Below are 21,100 nucleotides of genomic sequence, written 5' to 3' on the forward strand. Positions count from 1 at the left end.
GAATAAATAGAGTGGAAGGGAGACAAAACTGAGATGGAAGTCGGGCTCTCTGTGATCAGAGAGAGGAATAGTTGAGCCAAGTTTCTTGAGATGGAGCTATGCTGACCAGAAGTTTTCTGACCAGGAGTTGGGGTCTGGAGTAAAGTGGGGGGATGCACAGAGTTGAATGGCGTGTCAGATGGGTGCTCAGCATGGGCCACTGAGGTCCTCAAGGGCTAGTGGTGGGGGCCGGAGAGGAGGTCAAACTGAGCCAAGAGCACAGTGAAGGTGGTGACAGGGATGCTGAGAACTGAGAACAGGAAGGGACCGAGCACATCACCATGCCTACCGCAGCCCAGTCACCAACCCTGCATTTCTATGGTGTGAGCTACGGCTTTCCTCATAGTGTCAGAGTCTGCTTATATTAACCCTGAATTATTGTTGTTGTTGTTCAGTTGCCAAGTTGTGTCCAACTGTCTGTGGCCCCTTGGACTGTAGCAGCAGGCTGCCTTGTCCTTCACTATCTCCCGGAGTTTGCTCAAACTCATGTCCATGAAGTCAGTGATGCCATTCAACCATCTCATCCTCTGTATTCCCCTTCTCCTTCTTCCCTAAGTCTTTCCCAGCAGCAGATCTTTTTCAATGAGTCAGTTCTTCTCATCAAGTGGCCAAAGCACTGGAGCTTCAGTTTTAGCAGCAGTCTTTCCAGGGAATATTCAGGATTGATTTCTCTTAGGATTGACGGGTTTGATTTCCTTGCTGTCCAGGGGAGGCTATGCAGTCTTCTCCAGCACCACAGTTCGAAAGCATCAGCTCTTCAGTGCTCAGGCTTCTTTATGGTCCAACATTCACATCCATATATGACTGCTGGAAAAACCATAGGTTTGACTGTATCAACTTTTGTTGGCAAAGTAATGTCTCTGCTTTTTAATACACAGTCTAGTTTTGTCATAGCTTTTCCTCCAAGGAGCAAGCGTCTTTTGATTTTGTGGCTATAGTCACCATCCACAGTGATTTTGGAGCCCAAGAAAATAAAATCCGTCAGTGTTTCCACTTTCCCCCCATCTATTTGCCATGATCTTAATTTTTGAATGCTGAGTTTTAAGCCAGCTTTTTCACTCTCCTCTTTCACTCTTATCAAGAGACTCTTTCATCTTCTTCATTGTCTGCCATGAGTGTGGTATCATCTGCATATCTGAGGTTGTCGATATTTCCCCTGGCAATCTTGATTCCAGCTTGTGATTCAAGCTGTGTGGCATTTCGCATGATGTACTCTATATATAAATTAAATAAGAAGGATGACAATATACAGCTTTGACATGATCATTTCCCAATTTTGAACTAGTTAGCTGTTCCATGTTCAGTTCTAACTGTTGCTTCTGGACCCACATACAAGTTTCTCAGAAGGCAGGTAATGTGGTCTGGTACTCCCATCTCTTTAAGAATTTTCCGCATGGTTGTGATCCACAGAATCAAAGCCTTTCAAGTAGTCATGAAGCAGAAGTAGATTTTTTTCAGGAATTCCCTTGCTTTTTCTATGATGAAGTGGATGTTGGTAATTGATCTCTGGTTCCTCTGCCTTTTCTAAATCCAGCTTGTACATCTGGAAGTTTTCAATTCACATATTGTTGAGGATTTTGAGTATTGCCTTGCTAACATGTGAAATGAGCATGATTGTGCAGTAGTTTGAACATTCTTTGGCATTGTCTTTCTTTGAGGTTGGAGTGTAAACTGAGCTTTTCCAGTCCTGTGGCCCTTGCTGAGTTTTCCAAATTTACTGGTGTAATGAGTGCAGCACTTTAGCAGCATCAATTTTAGGATTTGCAATCGCTCAGCTGGAATTCCATCACCTCCAATAGCTTTGTTTGTAGTGATTCTTCCAAAGACCTGCTTGACTTCACAGTGCAAGATGTTTTGCTCTCGGTGAGTGACCACACCTTTGTGGTTATCTGATGATTAAGACTTTTCTTGTATAGTTTTGTGTAGGCTCCTCTGTCTGTGAGCTATACCAGGCAAGAAAACGGAGTGAGTTACCATTTCCTACTCCAAGGGACCTTCCGAACCCAACCTGGGGATAGAGTCCATGTCTCCTGTGTCTCCTGCATTTGTAGGAGAATTCTTTACCACTGCACCATCTGGGAAGCCCTGAACATAAACTATAAGATGTAATAAAGATCCAGAATAATGCACACTTCAGTCCCTACACAGAGCCTGCACGGAGGCATGGGGCCGGTCTCTCCTGTCCAAAGTGCAGCAGGCCCTGGAGCCTGGCGTCCTCCGAACCCCACTGTCATTACAAAGAGCTGCCTTGCTCACTGATGGTTTAGGTAACAGGAAGTTCTACTCCATGAGGCAGATAAAGAATTCTCAAGCAGCCCTTCTGCAACTGTCCTCAAGGATCCTTCCAGATGTTTCCATTTTGGGCAGCTGTTCGGACAGACTCTCTCTGGGGAGTGCAAGAGGTGTGCAGTGTGGAACAGGAACAAACCAGAGAGCCACCATGCCCTCCCTGCTGAGAGAAGGCTGTTCTTGGAATGTTATATGTTTCCCTGGATGTGCTCTGTGTTCACTGATGATGGGGGGAAAGAGTTTGAAGCTTTCTCAGATAAGGTCACATGCAGCAGAGGTTCTGGTGGGGACTGGGGCAGAGGTGACTCCTCAGCGTTCAGTCCAGCTCCAGAGAACAGGGTTAGCAGAGAGGTAGGAGGTGACCAAGGGAATGGACAGGCACAGCCTTGCTTTGGGTCTTGGATGAAAAACAAGAGAGTGAACTAGAATGTTCCCTAGAGGGAGCAGCAGGTCAGAAGAGTTTTTCCAAGATAAGGGGAGCGGGTAACCGTTCCCTGGGTGAAATCAGAGGTGATGAAACACAGGCATGGAGTTATTCTGTAATGATTAATGTTCAGAGGGCACGCTGCCTTCCAATGACATGCCATTTTGCTTAAGTGACTTGATGATAAGATAAATATATGGGAATAAATATAGGTGGCACAGCCCCACCAGCGACGGAGCACCTTCTGGTTTGTGCAGAGATGGCCCTGGGACTGCAGCTTCGGCGGCAGGTGCTGGCTGGACTCCTGCTCTGTCTGTGCACCAGGCGATGGGCCGAGGCTGGGAAGGTGCTGGTGGTCCCCATGGAGGGCAGCCACTGGCTCAGCATGCGGGAGGCTGTGTGGGAGCTCCACGCCAGGGGTCACCAGGCAGTGGTCGTTGCTCCGGAGGTGAATATGCACATCAAGGCAGAGGACTTTTTCACCATGAAAACCTACGATATTCCCTACACACAGGACAAATTTGATTTCCCTCATGAAGACTCATGTACATATGCTTTTTTGAAAGAGTACATTTTTTAACAATGTTTTGAAAACTATGGCATCTTTGAAAAATGTGTCTTTACTCTTTGAAAGGTCTTGTGAGGGCTATTGTATAACAAGGATCTAATCAGGCACCTGAATGCCAGTTCCTTTGATGTGGTTTTAACGGACCCTGTTCACCCCTGTGGAGCAGTGCTGGCTAAGTACCTGTCCATTCCTTCTGTGTTTTTCTTATGCTCAAGTTCCTGTGACTTAGATGTTGAGGGCACAGCATGCCCAAACCCTTTCTCTTATGTTCCTCGGTTATTAACAATGAATCCAGACCACATGACATTCTTCCAAAGGGTCAAGAACATGCTCTACCCTCTGGCCTGAAGTACATTTGCCAGGTTACCTTCACTCCTTATGAACGTATGGCCTCTGAGCTTCTTCAGAGAGATGTGTCGCTGGTGGAGATTCTTGCCTCTGGATCCGTGTGGCTGTTCAGAGGAGACTTTGTGATGGACTACCCGCGGCCGATCATGCCCAACATGGTGTTCATTGGGGCATCAACTGTGCCAACAAGAAACCTTTATCTCAGGTATGTATTGCTGCTTTTGTTCAATCAGTGTTCCTAGTGGAGCACATTCTTTTAATTAAAAATTTTTTAAAACTTTTCACCACACTGCAAACTAAGGCCCTTGCAGTGAAATGGATGGTTCCAATCACTAGACCAACAGGAATTCCCAAGTGGAACATATTTAAAAAGAACAGCCTACTTCCACGTGCTTACTTAGCTACTGATCTTTCTAAAGATTTCTACCTTGCATTCTCCTTTGAACAGTCTTTGTTGAGACATTATTAAAGTGCTCCAGGAGTGTAGTGTAGGTTTGTGATGGAATTTGAGACAAATGACAGGCAGGGGTGAAGGTCCATGTTAGGTTTGACAAGGAATGGGGTGGTTTGACCATGATTGTCCTTTCAACAGCATCTGTTGTAATGTTCATACAGTTTTCTCAATCAAGTAGGAGCCAAGAACTTGAGCTGTGAATCCATCCATCATGGTTTTTTTGCTTGAGGGTGTTCAACTGGAGGAGGAAGAATTGGCAAATTACATTTATTGTCCTGATACTTCATTGTGGTTTTGTCTTGAAAGGTATTGGGGGTGATCACTGGAGACTTCAACCCCAAAAGGCAGCAGAATTTCAGAGAGGTTGAATAAATAGAGTGGAAGGGAGACAAACCTGAGATGGAAGTCGGGCGCTCTGTGATCAGAGAGAGGAATAGTTGAGCCAAGTTTCTTGAGATGGAGCTATGCTGACCAGAAGTTTCTGACCAGGAGTTGGGGTCTGGAGTAATGTGGGGATGTACAGAGTTGAATGGCGTGTCAGATGGGTGCTCAGCATGGGCAACTGAGGTCCTCAAGGGTTAGTGGTGGGGGCGGAGAGGAGGTCAAACTGAGCCAAGAGCACAGTGAAGGTGGTGACAGGGATGCTGAGAACTGAGAACAGGAAGGGACCGAGCACATCACCACGCCTACCGCAGCCCAGTCACCAACCCTGCATTTCTATGGTGCAAGCTACAGCTTTCCTCATAGTTTCAGAGTCTGCTTATATTAACCCTGAATTATTGTTGTTGTTGTTCAGTTGCCAAGTTGTGTCCAACTGTTTGTGGCCCCATGGACTGTTGCAGCAGGCTGCCTTGTCCTTCACTATCTCCCGGAGTTTGCTCAAACTCATGTCCATGGAGTCAGTGATGACATTCAGCCATCTCATCCTCTGTATTCCCCTTCTCCTTCTTCTTCCCTAAGTCTTTCCCAGCAGCAGATCTTTTTCAATGAGTCAGTTCTTCTCATCAAGTGGCCAAAGCACTGGAGCTTCAGTTTTAGCAGCAGTCTTTCCAGGGAATATTCAGGATTGATTTCTCTTAGGATTGACGGGTTTGATTTCCTTGCTGTCCAGGGGAGGCTATGCAGTCTTCTCCAGCACCACAGTTCGAAAGCATCAGCTCTTCAGTGCTCAGGCTTCTTTATGGTCCAACATTCACATCCATATATGACTGCTGGAAAAACCATAGGTTTGACTGTATCAACTTTTGTTGGCAAAGTAATGTCTCTGCTTTTTAATACACAGTCTAGTTTTGTCATAGCTTTTCCTCCAAGGAGCAAGCGTCTTTTGATTTTGTGGCTATAGTCACCATCCACAGTGATTTTGGAGCCCAAGAAAATAAAATCCGTCAGTGTTTCCACTTTTCCCCATCTATTTGCCATGATCTTAATTTTTGAATGCTGAGTTTTAAGCCAGCTTTTCACTCTCCTCTTTCACTCTTATCAAGAGACTCTTTCATCTTCTTCATTGTCTGCCATGAGTGTGGTATCATCTGCATATCTGAGGTTGTCGATATTTCCCTGGCAATCTTGATTCCAGCTTGTGATTCAAGCTGTGTGGCATTCGCATGATGTACTCTATATATAAATTAAATAAGAAGGATGACAATATACAGCTTTGACATGATCATTTCCCAATTTTGAACTAGTTAGCTGTTCCATGTTCAGTTCTAACTGTTGCTTCTGGACCCACATACAAGTTTCTCAGAAGGCAGGTAATGTGGTCTGGTACTCCCATCTCTTTAAGAATTTTCCGCATGGTTGTGATCCACAGAATCAAAGCCTTTCAAGTAGTCATGAAGCAGAAGTAGATTTTTTTCAGGAATTCCCTTGCTTTTCTATGATGCAGTGGATGTTGGTAATTTGATCTCTGGTTCCTCTGCCTTTTTCTAAATCCAGCTTGTACATCTGGAAGTTTTCAATTCACATATTGTTGAGGATTTTGAGTATTGCCTTGCTAACATGTGAAATGAGCATGATTGTGCAGTAGTTTGAACATTCTTTGGCATTGTCTTTCTTTGAGGTTGGAGTGTAAACTGAGCTTTTCCAGTCCTGTGGCCCTTGCTGAGTTTTCCAAATTTACTGGTGTAATGAGTGCAGCACTTTAGCAGCATCAATTTTAGGATTTGCAATCGCTCAGCTGGAATTCCATCACCTCCAATAGCTTTGTTTATAGTGATTCTTCCTAAGACCTGCTTGACTTCACAGTGCAAGACGTTTTGCTCTCGGTGAGTGACCACACCTTTGTGGTTATCTGATGATTAAGACTTTTCTTGTATAGTTTGTGTAGGCTCCTCTGTCTGTGAGCTATACCAGGCAAGAAAACGGAGTGAGTTACCATTTCCTACTCAAGGGACCTTCCGAACCCAACCTGGGGATAGAGTCCATGTCTCCTGTGTCTCCTGCATTTGTAGGAGAATTCTTTACCACTGCACCATCTGGGAAGCCCTGAACATAAACTATAAGATGTAATAAAGATCCAGAATAATGCACACTTCAGTCCCTACACAGAGCCTGCGGAGGCATGGGGCCGGTCTCTCCTGTCCAAAGTGCAGCAGGCCCTGGAGCCTGGCGTCCTCCGAACCCCACTGTCATTACAAAGAGCTGCCTTGCTCACTGATGGTTTAGGTAACAGGAAGTTCTACTCCATGAGGCAGATAAAGAATTCTCAAGCAGCCCTTCTGCAACTGTCCTCAAGGATTCTTCCAGATGTTTCCATTTTGGGCAGCTGTTTGGACAGACTCTCTCTGGGGAGTGCAAGAGGTGTGCAGTGTGGAACAGGAACAAACCAGAGAGCCACCATGCCCTCCCTGCTGAGAGAAGGCTGTTCTTGGAATGTTATATGTTTCCCTGGATGTGCTCTGTGTTCACTGATGATGGGGGGAAAGAGTTTAAAGCTTTCTCAGATAAGGTCACATGCAGCAGTGGTTTCTGGTGGGGACTGGGGCAGAGGTGACTCCTCAGCGTTCAGTCCAGCTCCAGAGAACAGGGTTAGCAGAGAGGTAGGAGGTGACCAAGGGAATGGACAGGCACAGCCTTGCTTTGGGTCTTGGATGAAAAACAAGAGAGTGAACTAGAATGTTCCCTAGAGGGAGCAGCAGGTCAGAAGAGTTTTTCCAAGATAAGGGGAGTGGTCGTTCCTGGGTGAAATCACAGGTGATGAAACACAGGCATGGAGTTATTCTGTAATGATTAATGTTCAAAGAGGGCACACTGCCTTCCAATGACATGCCATTTTTCTTAAGTGACTTGATGATAAGATAAATATATGGGAATAAAGGCAGGTGGCAGGCTGAGCAGTGACAGAGCACCTTCTGGTTTGTGCAGAGATGGCCCTGGGACTGCAGCTTCGGCGGCAGGTGCTGGCTGGACTCCTGCTCTGTCTGTGCACCAGGCGATGGGCCGAGGCTGGGAAGGTGCTGGTGGTCCCCATGGAGGGCAGCCACTGGCTCAGCATGCGGGAGGCTGTGTGGGAGCTCCACGCCAGGGGTCACCAGGCAGTGGTCGTTGCTCCGGAGGTGAATATGCACATCAAGGCAGAGGACTTTTTCACCATGAAAACCTACGATATTCCCTACACACAGGACAAATTTGATTCCCTCATGAAGACTCATGTACATATGCTTTTTGAAAGAGTACATTGGGTAACGATGTTTTTGAAAACTATGGCATCTTTGAAAAAAGCGTCTTTACTCTTTGAAAGGTCTTGTGAGGGGCTGCTGTATAATAAGGATCTAATCAGGCACCTGAATGCCAGTTCCTTTGATGTGGTTTTAACGGACCCTGTTCACCCCTGCGGAGCAGTGCTGGCTAAGTACCTGTCCATTCCTGCTGTGTTTTTCTTGCGTTCAGTTCCCTGTGACTTAGATGTTGAGGGCACAGCATGCCCAAACCCTTTCTCTTATGTTCCTCGGTTATTAACAATGAATCCAGACCACATGACATTCTTCCAAAGGGTCAAGAACATGCTCTACCCTCTGAGCCTGAAGTACATTTGCCAGGTTACCTTCACTCCTTATGAACGTATGGCCTCTGAGCTTCTTCAGAGAGATGTGTCGCTGGTGGAGATTCTTGCCTCTGGATCCGTGTGGCTGTTCAGAGGAGACTTTGTGATGGACTACCCGCGGCCGATCATGCCCAACATGGTGTTCATTGGGGGCATCAACTGTGCCAACAGGAAACCTTTATCTCAGGTATGTATTGCTGCTTTTGTTCAATCAGTGCTCCTAGTGGAGCACAATCTTTGAATTAAAAAATTTTTTAAAAACTTTTTCACCACACTGCAACCTAAGGCCCTTGCAGTGAAATGGATGGTTCCAATCACTAGACCAACAGGGAATTCCCAAGTGGAACATATTTAAAAAGAACAGCCTACTTCCACGTGCTTACTTAGCTACTGATCTTTCTAAAGATTTCTACCTTGCATTCTCCTTTGAACAGTCTTTGTTGAGACATTATTAAAGTGCTCCAGGAGTGTAGTGTAGGTTTGTGATGGAATTTGAGATGAATGAGAGGCAGGGGTGAAGGTCCATGTTAGGTTTGACAAGGAATGGGGTGGTTTGACCATGATTGTCCTTTCATACAGCCTCTGTTGTAATGTTCGTGCAGTTTTCTCAATCAAGTAGGAGCCAAGAACTTGAGCTGTGAATCCACCGTCATGGGTTTTTTGCTTGGGGGTGTTCAACTGGAGGAGGAGAGAATTGGCAAATACATTTATTGTCCTGATACTTCATCGTGGTTTTGTCTTGGAAATATATTGGGTGTGATCACTGGAGACTTCAACCCCAAAAGGCAGCAGAATTTCAGAGAGGTTGAATAAATAGAGTGGAAGGGAGACAAAACCGGAGATGGAAGTCGGGCTCTCTGTGATCAGAGAGAGGAATAATTGAGCCAAGTTTCTTGAGATGGAGCTATGCTGACCAGAAGTTTTCTGACCAGGAAGGAGTTGGGGTCTGGAGTAATGTGGGGGGATGTACAGAGTTGAATGGCGTGTCAGATGGGTGCTCAGCATGGGCAACTGAGGTCCTCAAAGGTTAGTGGTGGGGGCCGGAGAGGAGGTCAAACTGAGCCAAGAGCACAGTGAAGGTGGTGACAGGGATGCTGAGAACTGAGAACAGGAAGGGACCGAGCACATCACCACGCCTACCGCAGCCCAGTCACCAACCCTGCATTTCTATGGTGCAAGCTACAGCTTCCCTCATAGTTTCAGAGTCTGCTTATATTAACCCTGAATTATTGTTGTTGTTGTTCAGTTGCCAAGTTGTGTCCAACTGTTTGTGGCCCCATGGACTGTTGCACACCAAGCTTCCCTGTCCTTCACTATCTCCCGGAGTTTGCTCAAACTCATGTCCATGGAGTCAGTGATGACATTCAGCCATCTCATCCTCTGTATTCCCCTTCTCCTTCTTCTTCCCTAAGTCTTTCCCAGCATCAGGGTCTTCTCCAATGAGTCAGTTCTTCTCATCAAGTGGCCAAAGCACTGGAGCTTCAGTTTTAGCAGCAGTCTTTCCAGGGAATATTCAGGATTGATTTCTCTTAGGATTGACGGGTTTGATTTCCTTGCTGTCCAGGGGAGGCTATGCAGTCTTCTCCAGCACCACAGTTCGAAAGCATCAGCTCTTCAGTGCTCAGGCTTCTTTATGGTCCAACATTCACATCCATATATGACTGCTGGAAAAACCATAGGTTTGACTGTATCAACTTTTGTTGGCAAAGTAATGTCTCTGCTTTTTAATACACAGTCTAGTTTTGTCATAGCTTTTCCTCCAAGGAGCAAGCGTCTTTTGATTTTGTGGCTATAGTCACCATCCACAGTGATTTTGGAGCCCAAGAAAATAAAATCCGTCAGTGTTTCCACTTTCCCCATCTATTTGCCATGATCTTAATTTTTTGAATGCTGAGTTTTAAGCCAGCTTTTTCACTCTCCTCTTTCACTCTTATCAAGAGACTCTTTCATCTTCTTCATTGTCTGCCATGAGTGTGGTATCATCTGCATATCTGAGGTTGTCGATATTTCCCCTGGCAATCTTGATTCCAGCTTGTGATTCAAGCTGTGTGGCATTTCGCATGATGTACTCTATATATAAATTAAATAAGAAGGATGACAATATACAGCTTTGACATGATCATTTCCCAATTTTGAACTAGTTAGCTGTTCCATGTTCAGTTCTAACTGTTGCTTCTGGACCCACATACAAGTTTCTCAGAAGGCAGGTAATGTGGTCTGGTACTCCCATCTCTTTAAGAATTTTCCGCATGGTTGTGATCCACAGAATCAAAGCCTTTCAAGTAGTCATGAAGCAGAAGTAGATTTTTTTCAGGAATTCCCTTGCTTTTTCTATGATGCAGTGGATATTGGTAATTTGATCTCTGGTTCCTCTGCCTTTTCTAAATCCAGCTGTACATCTGGAAGTTTTCAATTCACATATTGTTGAGGATTTTGAGTATTGCCTTGCTAACATGTGAAATGAGCACAATTGTGCAGTAGTTTGAACATTCTTTGGCATTGTCTTTCTTTGAGGTTGGAGTGTAAACTGAGCTTTTCCAGTCCTGTGGCCCTTGCTGAGTTTTCCAAATTTGCTGGTGTAATGAGTGCAGCACTTTAGCAGCATCAATTTTAGGATTTGCAATCGCTCAGCTGGAATTCCATCACCTCCAATAGCTTTGTTTATAGTGATTCTTCCTAAGACCTGCTTGACTTCACAGTGCAAGACGTTTTGCTCTCGGTGAGTGACCACACCTTTGTGGTTATCTGATGATTAAGACTTTTCTTGTATAGTTTTGTGTAGGCTCCTCTGTCTGTGAGCTATACCAGGCAAGAAAACGGAGTGAGTTACCATTTCCTACTTCAAGGGACCTTCCGAACCCAACCTGGGGATAGAGTCCATGTCTCCTGTGTCTCCTGCATTTGTAGGAGAATTCTTTACCACTGCACCATCTGGGAAGCCCTGAACATAAACTATAAGATGTAATAAAGATCCAGAATAATGCACACTTCAGTCCCTACACAGAGCCTGCACGGAGGCATGGGGCCGGTCTCTCCTGTCCAAAGTGCAGCAGGCCCTGGAGCCTGGCGTCCTCCGAACCCCACTGTCATTACAAAGAGCTGCCTTGCTCACTGATGATTTAGGTAACAGGAAGTTCTACTCCATGAGGCAGAGAAAGAGTTCTCAAGCAGCCCTTCTGCTGTTTTCTTTAAGGATTCTTCCAGAAGTTTCCATATGAGGTAGCTGTTTGGACAGACTGTCTCCTGAGCAGTGCATGAGGTGTGCAGTATATAACAAGAACAATCCAGGGAGCCACCATCCCCTCCCTGCTGAGAGAGGGCTGTTCTCGTGATGTTATATGTTTCCCTGAATGTGCTCTGTGTTCACTCATGATGAGGAGAAATAGTTTAAAGAGTTCTCAGATAAGGTCACACGCAACAGTGGTTCTGGGTGGGGACTGGGGCAGAGGTAACTCCTCAGCGTTCAGTCCAGCCCCAGAGAACAGGGTTAGCAGAGAGGTAGGAGGTGACCAAGGGAAAGGACAGGCACAGCCTTGCTTTGCGTCTTGGATGAACAAGAGAGTGAACCTGAATGCTCCCCAGACAGAGCAGCAAGTCTTACTTTTTCCCAGGAAAGGGGAGTGGTCTTCCGTGGGTGAACACACAAGTGATGAAACACAGGCACGGACTTATTCTGTAAGGATTAATGCAAACAGGGCACACTGCCCTCCAATGACATGCCATTGTTCTCAAGTGACTTGATGACAAGGTATGGAAACAAATATAGGCAGTGCAGGCTGAGCAGAAAGTCAGTAGCTTCTGGTTTGTGCGGAGATGGCTCTGGGACTGCAGCTTCGGCGGCAGGTGCTGGCTGGACTCCTGCTCTGTCTGTGCGCCGGGCGATGGGCTGAGGCTGGGAAGGTGCTGGTGGTCCCCATGGACGGCAGCCACTGGCTCAGCATGCGGGAGGCTGTGAGGGAGCTCCATGCCAGAGGTCACCAGGCAGTGGTCGTTGCTCCGGAGGTGAACCTGCACATCAAGGCAGAGAACTTTTTTACCGTGAAAGTCTACACCGTTCCCTACACACAGGATGAGTTTGAGTCCATCACGAGGACCCATATTCATGTCTTTTTCCAAAGAGTACATTTTCTAACAATGTTTTGGGAAGCTATGGCAACTTTGAAAAATGTGTCCTTGCTCTTTGAAAGGTCTTGTGAGGCACTATTGCATAACAAGGACTTGATCAGAGACCTGAATGCCAGTTCCTTTGATGTGGTTTTAACAGATCCTTTTAACCCCTGCGGGGCAGTGCTGGCTAAGTACCTGTCCATTCCTGCTGTGTTTTTTTTGCGATCTGTTCTCTGTGGCTTAGATGTTGAGGGCACAGCATGCCCAAACCCTTTCTCATATGTTCCCAGGTTGTTAACAAGGAATTCAGACCACATGACATTCTTCCAAAGGGTCAAGAACATGCTCTACCCTCTGGCCCTCAAGTACATTTGCCAGGTTACCTTCACTCCTTATGCACGTATGGCCTCTGAGCTTCTTCAGAGAGATGTGTCGCTGGTGGAGATTCTTGCCTCTGGATCTGTGTGGCTGTTCAGAGGAGACTTTGTGATGGACTACCCGCGGCCGATCATGCCCAACATGGTGTTCATTGGGGGCATCAACTGTGCCAACAGGAAACCTTTATCTCAGGTGTATACTGCTGCTTTTGTTCAATCTGTGCTCCTAGTGGAGCACATGTTTTTTAAAAAACTTTAATTCGATGTGCTTCATTATATACTGATCTATCTAAAGATTTCCACCTCTCCTCCTCCCAGCAGTCTTTGGTGAGCTAAATTTGTTGAAGTGTACCAGTAGTTAGTAAAGGTTTGTGATGGTCTTTGAGAAGAATGAAAGGTAAGGCTGAGGGTCTGTAATAGGATTGACAAGCCATGTGTGATTCAACCGCGATTGTCCTTTTGAAAAGGAACTGTCGTAAAGGTTGTTCAGCTTTCTCTAGCTGAGGGAAAACAGAGAACATGAGCCATGAATTCCTCCATCAGGGGTTTTTGGTTGAAGGTGTTCAGTAGGAGGAAGGAAGATCTGGTAGATTGCATTTGCTGCCCTGATAATTCAGAGTAGTTTTATCTTGGAGGGGATTGAGGTGTGGTCACAGAAGACCTGAACACCAAAAAATCAGAAGTTTTAGAAAAGTGGAATAAATTAATTGTAAGTGAGACAATCCCAGGGAGAGAAGTTGGGTTTTCTGTGATTACAGAGAGAAATAAGTGAGAACATTTCTACAGAGATGGAGCTGTGCTGATCAGATGTCTTCTGGCTGGGAGTTGGGGTCTGGAGTAAAATGTAGGACTGTACAGTTTGGATTCCCCACAGAAAGGTCATCAAGGTGGGACATGGAGGTCATTAAAGGCTAGCTGTAGGGGCTGGAGAGGAGCTAAAACTGAGCCTATGAACATAGTGAAGGTCTGGACAGCGATGCTGAGAACTGAGTCTCAAAGAGGAAAGATTTGTTATGAGGGGGTTGACCACATTTGCAAACCTCCCGTAGCCCAGGTCACCACACCCCAAGTTTTCATGGTGGGAACTATTGTACTCCTAATGGTTTCAGAGTCTTCATATGTTAATCCTGAATATGTGAGTTTAAGTGAAATAGGACTCTTGTGGGCAGGATTTGTTTTCTTATCCACTGAATCAACCATCTTTTTGCCCTCTTTTGTCACATGTACTGAATTTATATTAACTTCCATGATTTAGTTTTCGTATTCTGATTTTTACATCTCTTTTCATTAACGTATTTATTATTGCTCAACTCTAACTTCATTTTTCTTTATTGCTCACACTACAAAGTTTTATTCTACTTTATTTCCTCTTCATGCAATGCATTTGTCCAATGATCAAACATGTATGTATCTGTGAGATTTGTAAAAAGTGAAATGTAAGGAGGTGGTGTTCTTTTTAGTTTTTCTATGTGAGTGTATGCCGGGGTCCAGCCCCGGCTGATCCAGGGTATTCGAAGGAGAGATGGCATAGGCGACCTATTTATTTAAATATTTATCAAAGATATAAAGAGTAATAGAATGAGGATAGCTCAGTAGGAAAATTCAGTGGAGAAAAGAGGCTGAGTAGCTTGGTTTACGCGGGAGACCAATAAAACTTCAAGACGAGAAGTTTGCACCACTTATGTAGGCTGCAGGCGTCCTTCCGTTCTCCCGAAGGAGAGGAGACACTGAGGCCTCCCCGGTCGGATCTTAGAAGCCCAGGCATAATTAGCAAGCATGGCGGGTTCCACGCTCCAGATGGAGACTCAGCCAGAATTTGGAAGAGAGAGCGACATGGGGAGACCAAGTTGCGGTGAACAAGGCCCGCACTTTATTTTCCAAAGTAGTTTTTATACCTTAAGTTGTGCATAGAGGATAATGGGGGAAGGGGTGGAGTCATGCAAGGGCAGCAGTTCCTGGTCCTAATCGAAGCCAGGCTTTCAAACTTATCATATGCAAAAGTTCAGGTGAATTACATCATCTTCTGGCCAGGAGGCCTGTTAACATTTTAAGAAACTTATTTTTCTCTAAAGGTGATTATTCCAAAGTCAGGCACCAGCCTCCAAAAAGGCATTGGACAAAGCTGCATTCCTATAGTGCAAAGGTGAGGTGGGCTCAATCAAGAAAAGAATTAACTCAAGGGTCCAAGGTTACAAACACTGAGGCTACTACTTACATTTCTATACACCCATTATATCAGTCAATACACTGCCAAGGACACAGTAGGTAAGGAGTATGGAGACTTAGCAGCAAACATTGGCCCAATAAGTGAAAAAACCTTTCACCAAAACAATTTCTAATCAGTCTTTTAACTACTCAAAGGAATCTGTGTTTAGACAGTTTAGAACATCTCCTGCCTCTCACAGTTGGGAGGCTCTGAACAATCACATGTGGCCGGAAAAACCTATTCAGGCAGGCTAGAGGATTTCCAAAGGAGTTTGTAGGTTGAAACACTGTCACACCCAGGAATTATTAACTGGAACTGTAAGCTAACTCTTTTTTTCAGAGAGAGGTAGTGGGGGACAGCCCCCCGTAAAGTCAGAGGTGTAGGTGAAAGCACAAAGCAGAAAGTAGGCAGACTCTGGTTTTGGGGGTAGATGCTTGAGAATTTCCAGGGGGACTCCTGAGGCTTGATCCCGCCTGCGTATGCCGAGCCTCCTTCCTCATGACCTTTGTCATGGGTGGAGCTCCTCACGCTGGCTCCTGGCAGTGATAGAATTCCAGTTGAGCTATTCCAGATCCTGAAAGATGATGCTGTGGAAAGTGCTGCACTCAATATGCAATATGCACTCAATATGCAATATGCTGGCTCCCGGCAAGTGTATTTTCTAGAATTAACTGCATTGGCTCAAATCTTCACTCCCATTTTCCTAGCTGAATGACCTTGACTGGGTGAGTTAACCATGAAGAAAGTGAAAGTCGCTCAGTCATGTTCGACTCTTTGTGACCCCATGGACTGACTGTACAGTCCATGGAATTTTCCAGGCCAGAATACTGGAGTGGGCAGCCATTCCCTTCTCCAGGGGATCTTCCCAACCCAGGGATTGAACCTAGGTCTCCTGCATTGCAAGCAGATTCTTTACCAGCTGAGCCACAAAAGGGAAGCCCAGAGTTAACCATTCTGACCTTAATATTGTCACTGTGAGCACACAAATATTGTCTATTATCATTACTTAAAATATGCGCAGCAGGAAAAGTTGTGTCATTTGGAGGCATTTAGGTATGTTTCTGCCAAATGAAAGATCACTTACCCTGAAATTCTCAAACGTTATACATGGTAAGCACACTCTTATCATTTTTGTTCCAACTAAATTGATTTTGCTTTGAGATTTTGTCAGTCTTATTTATTTGGTATGTTTTATCCTTAGATGTGACTCCTTTAAATGTTTATGGAAATTTTTTTCACAATAGGAAAGATAAAATTTGTAATATTTTTGTTCCTTCTCCTTCTTAAGGTTTATGATGGGTTGAAATATTTTATGGGTCCCCTCAAAGAAATAACTTTTGGATTTGCTCATTCTTTTTACTATTTTTGTTTTCTGTTACATTAATTGCAGCTTATTGTTTTTGTTGATGATATCATCTTGTTTCCTTTGTTTTACTTTATAGTTGTTTTTCTAATTTCTTATGTAAGCATTAAGTTCCTTTATGTTTTCTTAATAATGAAGAACTGAAGGTTATAGATAAAACATTCTCCCCATTCCTTAGATTTTGGTATAAACTGCTCTCATTTTCTTTTTTTTAACTTAAATGCATGTTTTTTATTTCTTCTTTGAGTCAGTGAGTAGTTTTTAAAAATGAGATTGTTTCCAAACTCCCATATAGTTAACATTTGTTGCATCCATCTTTCTGTTATCTTTTGCAATTATTTTGAATTATAATCAGAGAATGTTTCTTGTGGAGTCACTACTTTAAAAAATGTTAATAGGTTCCTTTATAGTCTAGTACAGAATAGTCCAGTGCAAGTCACATACGTAACTGAAAGCTTTTTTAGTAGATATATTAAAAAAAAGCAAAAAGAGGGTTAAAATTAATTTTAATTATATATTTTACTGAATCAAATATATAAAAATACTAACCTTTAAACATATACTCAATATAAAAAATTTTCAGGTACTTGTTTGTCTTTGTTTCTTTCAGTTTTATTGAGATATAGTTGACATGCTTCCCTGGAGGTTCAGATGGTAAAGACTCCTCCTGCAGTGCAGGAGACCCGAGTTCCATCCGTGGGTCGGGAAAATCCCTTGGAGAAGGAAATGGCTACCCGCTCCAGTATTCTTGCCTGGTGAATTCCATGCACAAAGAAGCCTGGTGGGCTACAGTCCATGGGGCTGCAAAGAGTCAGACATGAGTGAACAACTCACACTTTTGCTTGTCATTTTCCTGTAGAAGCTTACGGTGGACAGCAGAATGATTTGACTTACCTAGATCATGAGACGTTTACTAAAACAAATTTAGTGATCACCCGTTATCTCACATAGACAAAAAATTAAAGGAGTTAATGTTGTTAATTCTTTCTGGAGTTATTTCTCCAGTGATCTCCAGTAGCATATTGGGCACCTACCAACCTGAGGAGTTCATCTTTCAGTGTCCTATCTTTTTGCCTTTTCATACTGTTCATGGGGTTCTCAAGGCAAGAATACTGAAGTGGTTTGCCATTCCCCTCTCCAGTGGACCACATTCTGTCCAACCTCTCCACCATGACCCGCAGTCTTGGGTGGCCCCACACAGCATGGCTTAGTTTCACTGAGTCAGACAAGGCTGTGGTCCATGTGATCAGATTGGCTAGTTGTCTGTGATTGTGGTTTCAGTCTGTCTGCCCTCTGATGTCCTCTCTCAGCGCCTACTGTCTTACTTGGGTTTCTCTTACCTTGGACATGGGGTATCTCTTCACGGCTGCTCCAACAAAGCACAGCTGCCTCCCCTGACCTTGGATGCGGGGTAGCTCCTCGCAGCTGCTCCTGCGCTCAACATTCAGAAAACTAAGATCACGGCATTCTCCCATCACTTCATGGCAAACAGATGGGGAAACAGTGGAAACAATGGCTTACCTTATTTTGGGGGGGCTTCCAAAATCATTGAAGATGGTGATTGCAGCCATGAAATTAAAAGACACCTTACTCCTTGGAAGGAAAGTTATGACCAACCTAGACAGCATATTAAAAAGCAGAGACATAACTTTGCCAACAAAGGTCCATCTAGTCAAGGCTATGGTTTTTCCAGTAGTCACATATGGATGTGAGAGTTGGACTATAAAGAAAGCTGAGTGCCGAAGAATTGATGGTTTTGAACTGTAGTGTTGAGAATACTCTTGAGAATCCCTTGGACTGCAAGGAGATCCAACCAGTCCATCCTAAAGGAGATCAGTCCTGGATGTTCATTGGAAGGACTGATGTTGAAGCTGAAACTCTAATACTTTGGCCACCTGATGGGAAGAGCTGACTCATTGGAAAAGACCCTGATTCTGGGAAAGATTGAGGGCAGGAGGAGAAGGGGACGACAGAGGATGAAATGGTTGGATGGCATCACTGACTCAATGGACATGGCTTGGGTAGACTCTGGGAGCTGGTGATGGACAAGGAGGCCTGGCATGCTGTGGTTCATGGGGTCGCAAAGAGTCAGACATGACTGAGCGACTGAACTGATACTGCTGCTGCTGCTGCTGCTAAGTCGCTTCAGTCGTGTCCGACTCTGTGCGACCCCATAGACGGCAGCTCACCAGGCTCCCCTGTCCCTGGGATTCTCCAGGCAAGAACACTGGAGTCGGTTGCCATTTCCTTCTCCAATGCATGAAAGTGAAAAGTGAAAGTGAATGTTGTTAATTACATCCCTAGTGTTTATTTCTCTTATAGCTCCACATCTGCACCCTTAGACTGCCTTCACCCAGTCCCCCTCCCCGCGTCTCCTGCCTCTGGTAGCCACAGATCTGGTTTCTCTCTCTCTGAGTTTCTTGCTTGTTTTTGTAGTATGGTTGGCCTGCAGCACTGTTTGCTCCTATTATGCAACTTAGAGTTTCAATACTTTGATACAGTTAAAATAATCACCACAATAAACCCAGCTATGATATTCATCATAGAAATGTATTACATAACTACTGACTGTATTTCACACACTCCTTTCATACCTGTGACATTTATTTTGCAGCCGAAAGTTTGTATTTTAATCCCCCTCAGCCTTCTCTCTCCTCTCACTCTCCTGCTTTTTGTCAACTACCTGTTTGTTCTCTATGAGTCTGTTTCTGTTCACTTGCTTTGCCTTTTATTTTTCTTGTATAAGTGAAATCATGCAGTATTTGTCTTTCCCTGACTTACTTCACTAAGCGTGATACCCTCTGGGTCCATTCATGTTGTCACAAATGACAAGATTCCTTTCTTTCTTATGGCCGAGCAATATTCAGTAGCCAGTATTTTCGACTGTAGTAAACGAGGCTGCAATGAACATAGGGGTGTATATATCTTTTCTAATTAATGTTTTTTGGGGTATGTTTTGGATAAATACCCAGGAGTGGAGTTGCTGGATGATATGACAGTTTTGTTTTTAACTTTTTGAGAAACCCTGTACTGTTTTCCATAGTGACTGCAACAATTTACATTGCCCACAATACTGCCCTAGAGTTCCCCTTTCTCGACATCCTCGCCAACCTTTGTTATTTATTGTCTTTTTGATAATAGCCATTCTGACAGGTGTGAGGTGATAGTTCATTGTTGTTTGATTTGCATTTCTCTCATGATTAGTGATGTTGAGCATCCTTGCACGTGCCTGTTGGCCATTTGTATGTCTTCTCTGGAAACATGTCTCTTTAAGTCTCAGTCCATTTTTAATCATGTTGTGTTTTTTTTTTTTTTTTTTGGTTGGTATTGACTTGGAGTTCTTTGTGTCTTTTGGATATTAACCTATTATCAGATATATTATTTGCAAATGTCTTCTTCCATTCAGAAAGTGGCCTTTCCCTTTTGTTAGTAATTTTCTTTGCTGTTCAAAAGATTTTAGTTTGATAAAGTCCCATTCGTTTATTTTACTTTTGTATCTCTTGTCTGAGGAATCATATCCAAAAAAATGTAACAGTAATATTAATAGTAATATTTAAAAAGTTAAAGAGGTTACTGCCTTATGTCTTCTACCCGAAGTTTTATGGCTTTAAGTCTTTAATCTATTTTGAATTTATTTTTGTTCATAGTGTGAGAGAGCAATCCAGTTTGATTCTTTTGCATGCAGCTGCCAAGTTTTCCCAATACCATTTACTGAAGAGGCTCTTTCCCCCATTGTATATTATTACCTCCTTTGTCGTAGATCAGCTGCAGTATAGATCTGAAGTTATTTCTGCCGTATATTCTGTTCCACTGATACATGTGTGTTTCTGTAGGACCTTACTGCTTGGATCACTGTAGTTTTGTAGCATAGTTTTAAACCAGGAAGTGTGATTCCTTCAGTTTGACTCTTTTTGAAAAAACTGAAGTATAGTTAATTTGAACAATGTTGTGTTAGTTTCTGTCATACAGCAAAGTTATTGAGATATATATTCTTTTTCATTACAGATTATTACAAGGTATTGAATATAGCTCCCTTTGCTGTACATGCTAAGTCACTTCAGTTGTGTCCGACTCTGTGCGACCCCATAGATGGCAGCCCACCAGGCTCCCCCATCCCTGGGATTCTGTACATAGGAACTTGCTATTTATCTCTTTTATGTATAGTGATATGTAGCTGTTAATCTCAAGATCCTAATTTAACTCTCCCCTCTCTTTCCCTTTTGGTAACCAAAAACTTCTTTTCTATGCCTGTGAGTCTGTTTCTTTTGAAAAATAAGTTTATTTGTATCATTTTTTTAGAGTCCATGTATAAGTGATACCACATGATATGTGTCTTTATCTGATTGTTTCACTTAGTATGATAATCTCTAAGGCCTATCCATGTTGCTGCTCCAGTTCTGTTCTTTTTTCTCAAGATTTTTTTGGTTATTCAGTCTTTTATGCTTCCATAAAAATTTTAGAATTATTTTTTCTTGTTCTTTGAAAAATGCCATTGGTGTTTTGATAGATACTGTGTTGAATCTATAGCTTGCCTTGGGTAGTATGGTCACTTTAATAATGTTAATTCTTTTAATCCATGTATCCACAGTGTATCTTTCTATTTGTTTGTGTCATCTTCAATGTCTTTCATCAGTGTCTTATAGTTCCCAGAGTATAGCTCTTTAACCTTCTTATATTTATTCCTAGGTGTTACATTCTTTTTGATATGATTGAAAATAGAATGGTAATATTATTAATAATTTCTTTTCCTGATAGTTCACTCTCAGTGTATAGAAATGCAGTAGATTTCTGTATAATAATTTTGTATGCCTTCAGTCAGTTCAGTTCAGTTCAGTTGCTCAGTAGTCTCCGACTCTTTGCCACCTCATGAATCACAGCACACC

General features: G+C 43.6%; 1 protein-coding gene and 3 pseudogenes across 2 annotated transcripts in view; all 4 read left to right on the plus strand.

Moving 5' to 3' along the window:
• LOC102264665 (UDP-glucuronosyltransferase 1-6) overlaps window positions 1-21,100 on the plus strand; it is a 151,828-nt gene that overhangs the window by 54,888 nt on the left and 75,840 nt on the right. The gene's annotated exons all lie outside the window — the stretch shown is intronic.
• LOC138987285 (UDP-glucuronosyltransferase 1A3-like) lies at window positions 3,012-4,494 on the plus strand (annotated as a pseudogene).
• On the plus strand, window positions 7,488-8,405 carry LOC138987286 (UDP-glucuronosyltransferase 1A3 pseudogene; annotated as a pseudogene).
• On the plus strand, window positions 11,978-12,907 carry LOC138987287 (UDP-glucuronosyltransferase 1A3 pseudogene; annotated as a pseudogene).

This window comes from Bos mutus, chromosome 3 (genome assembly GCF_027580195.1).
Source record: "Bos mutus isolate GX-2022 chromosome 3, NWIPB_WYAK_1.1, whole genome shotgun sequence".
Lineage (NCBI taxonomy): Eukaryota > Metazoa > Chordata > Mammalia > Artiodactyla > Bovidae > Bos > Bos mutus.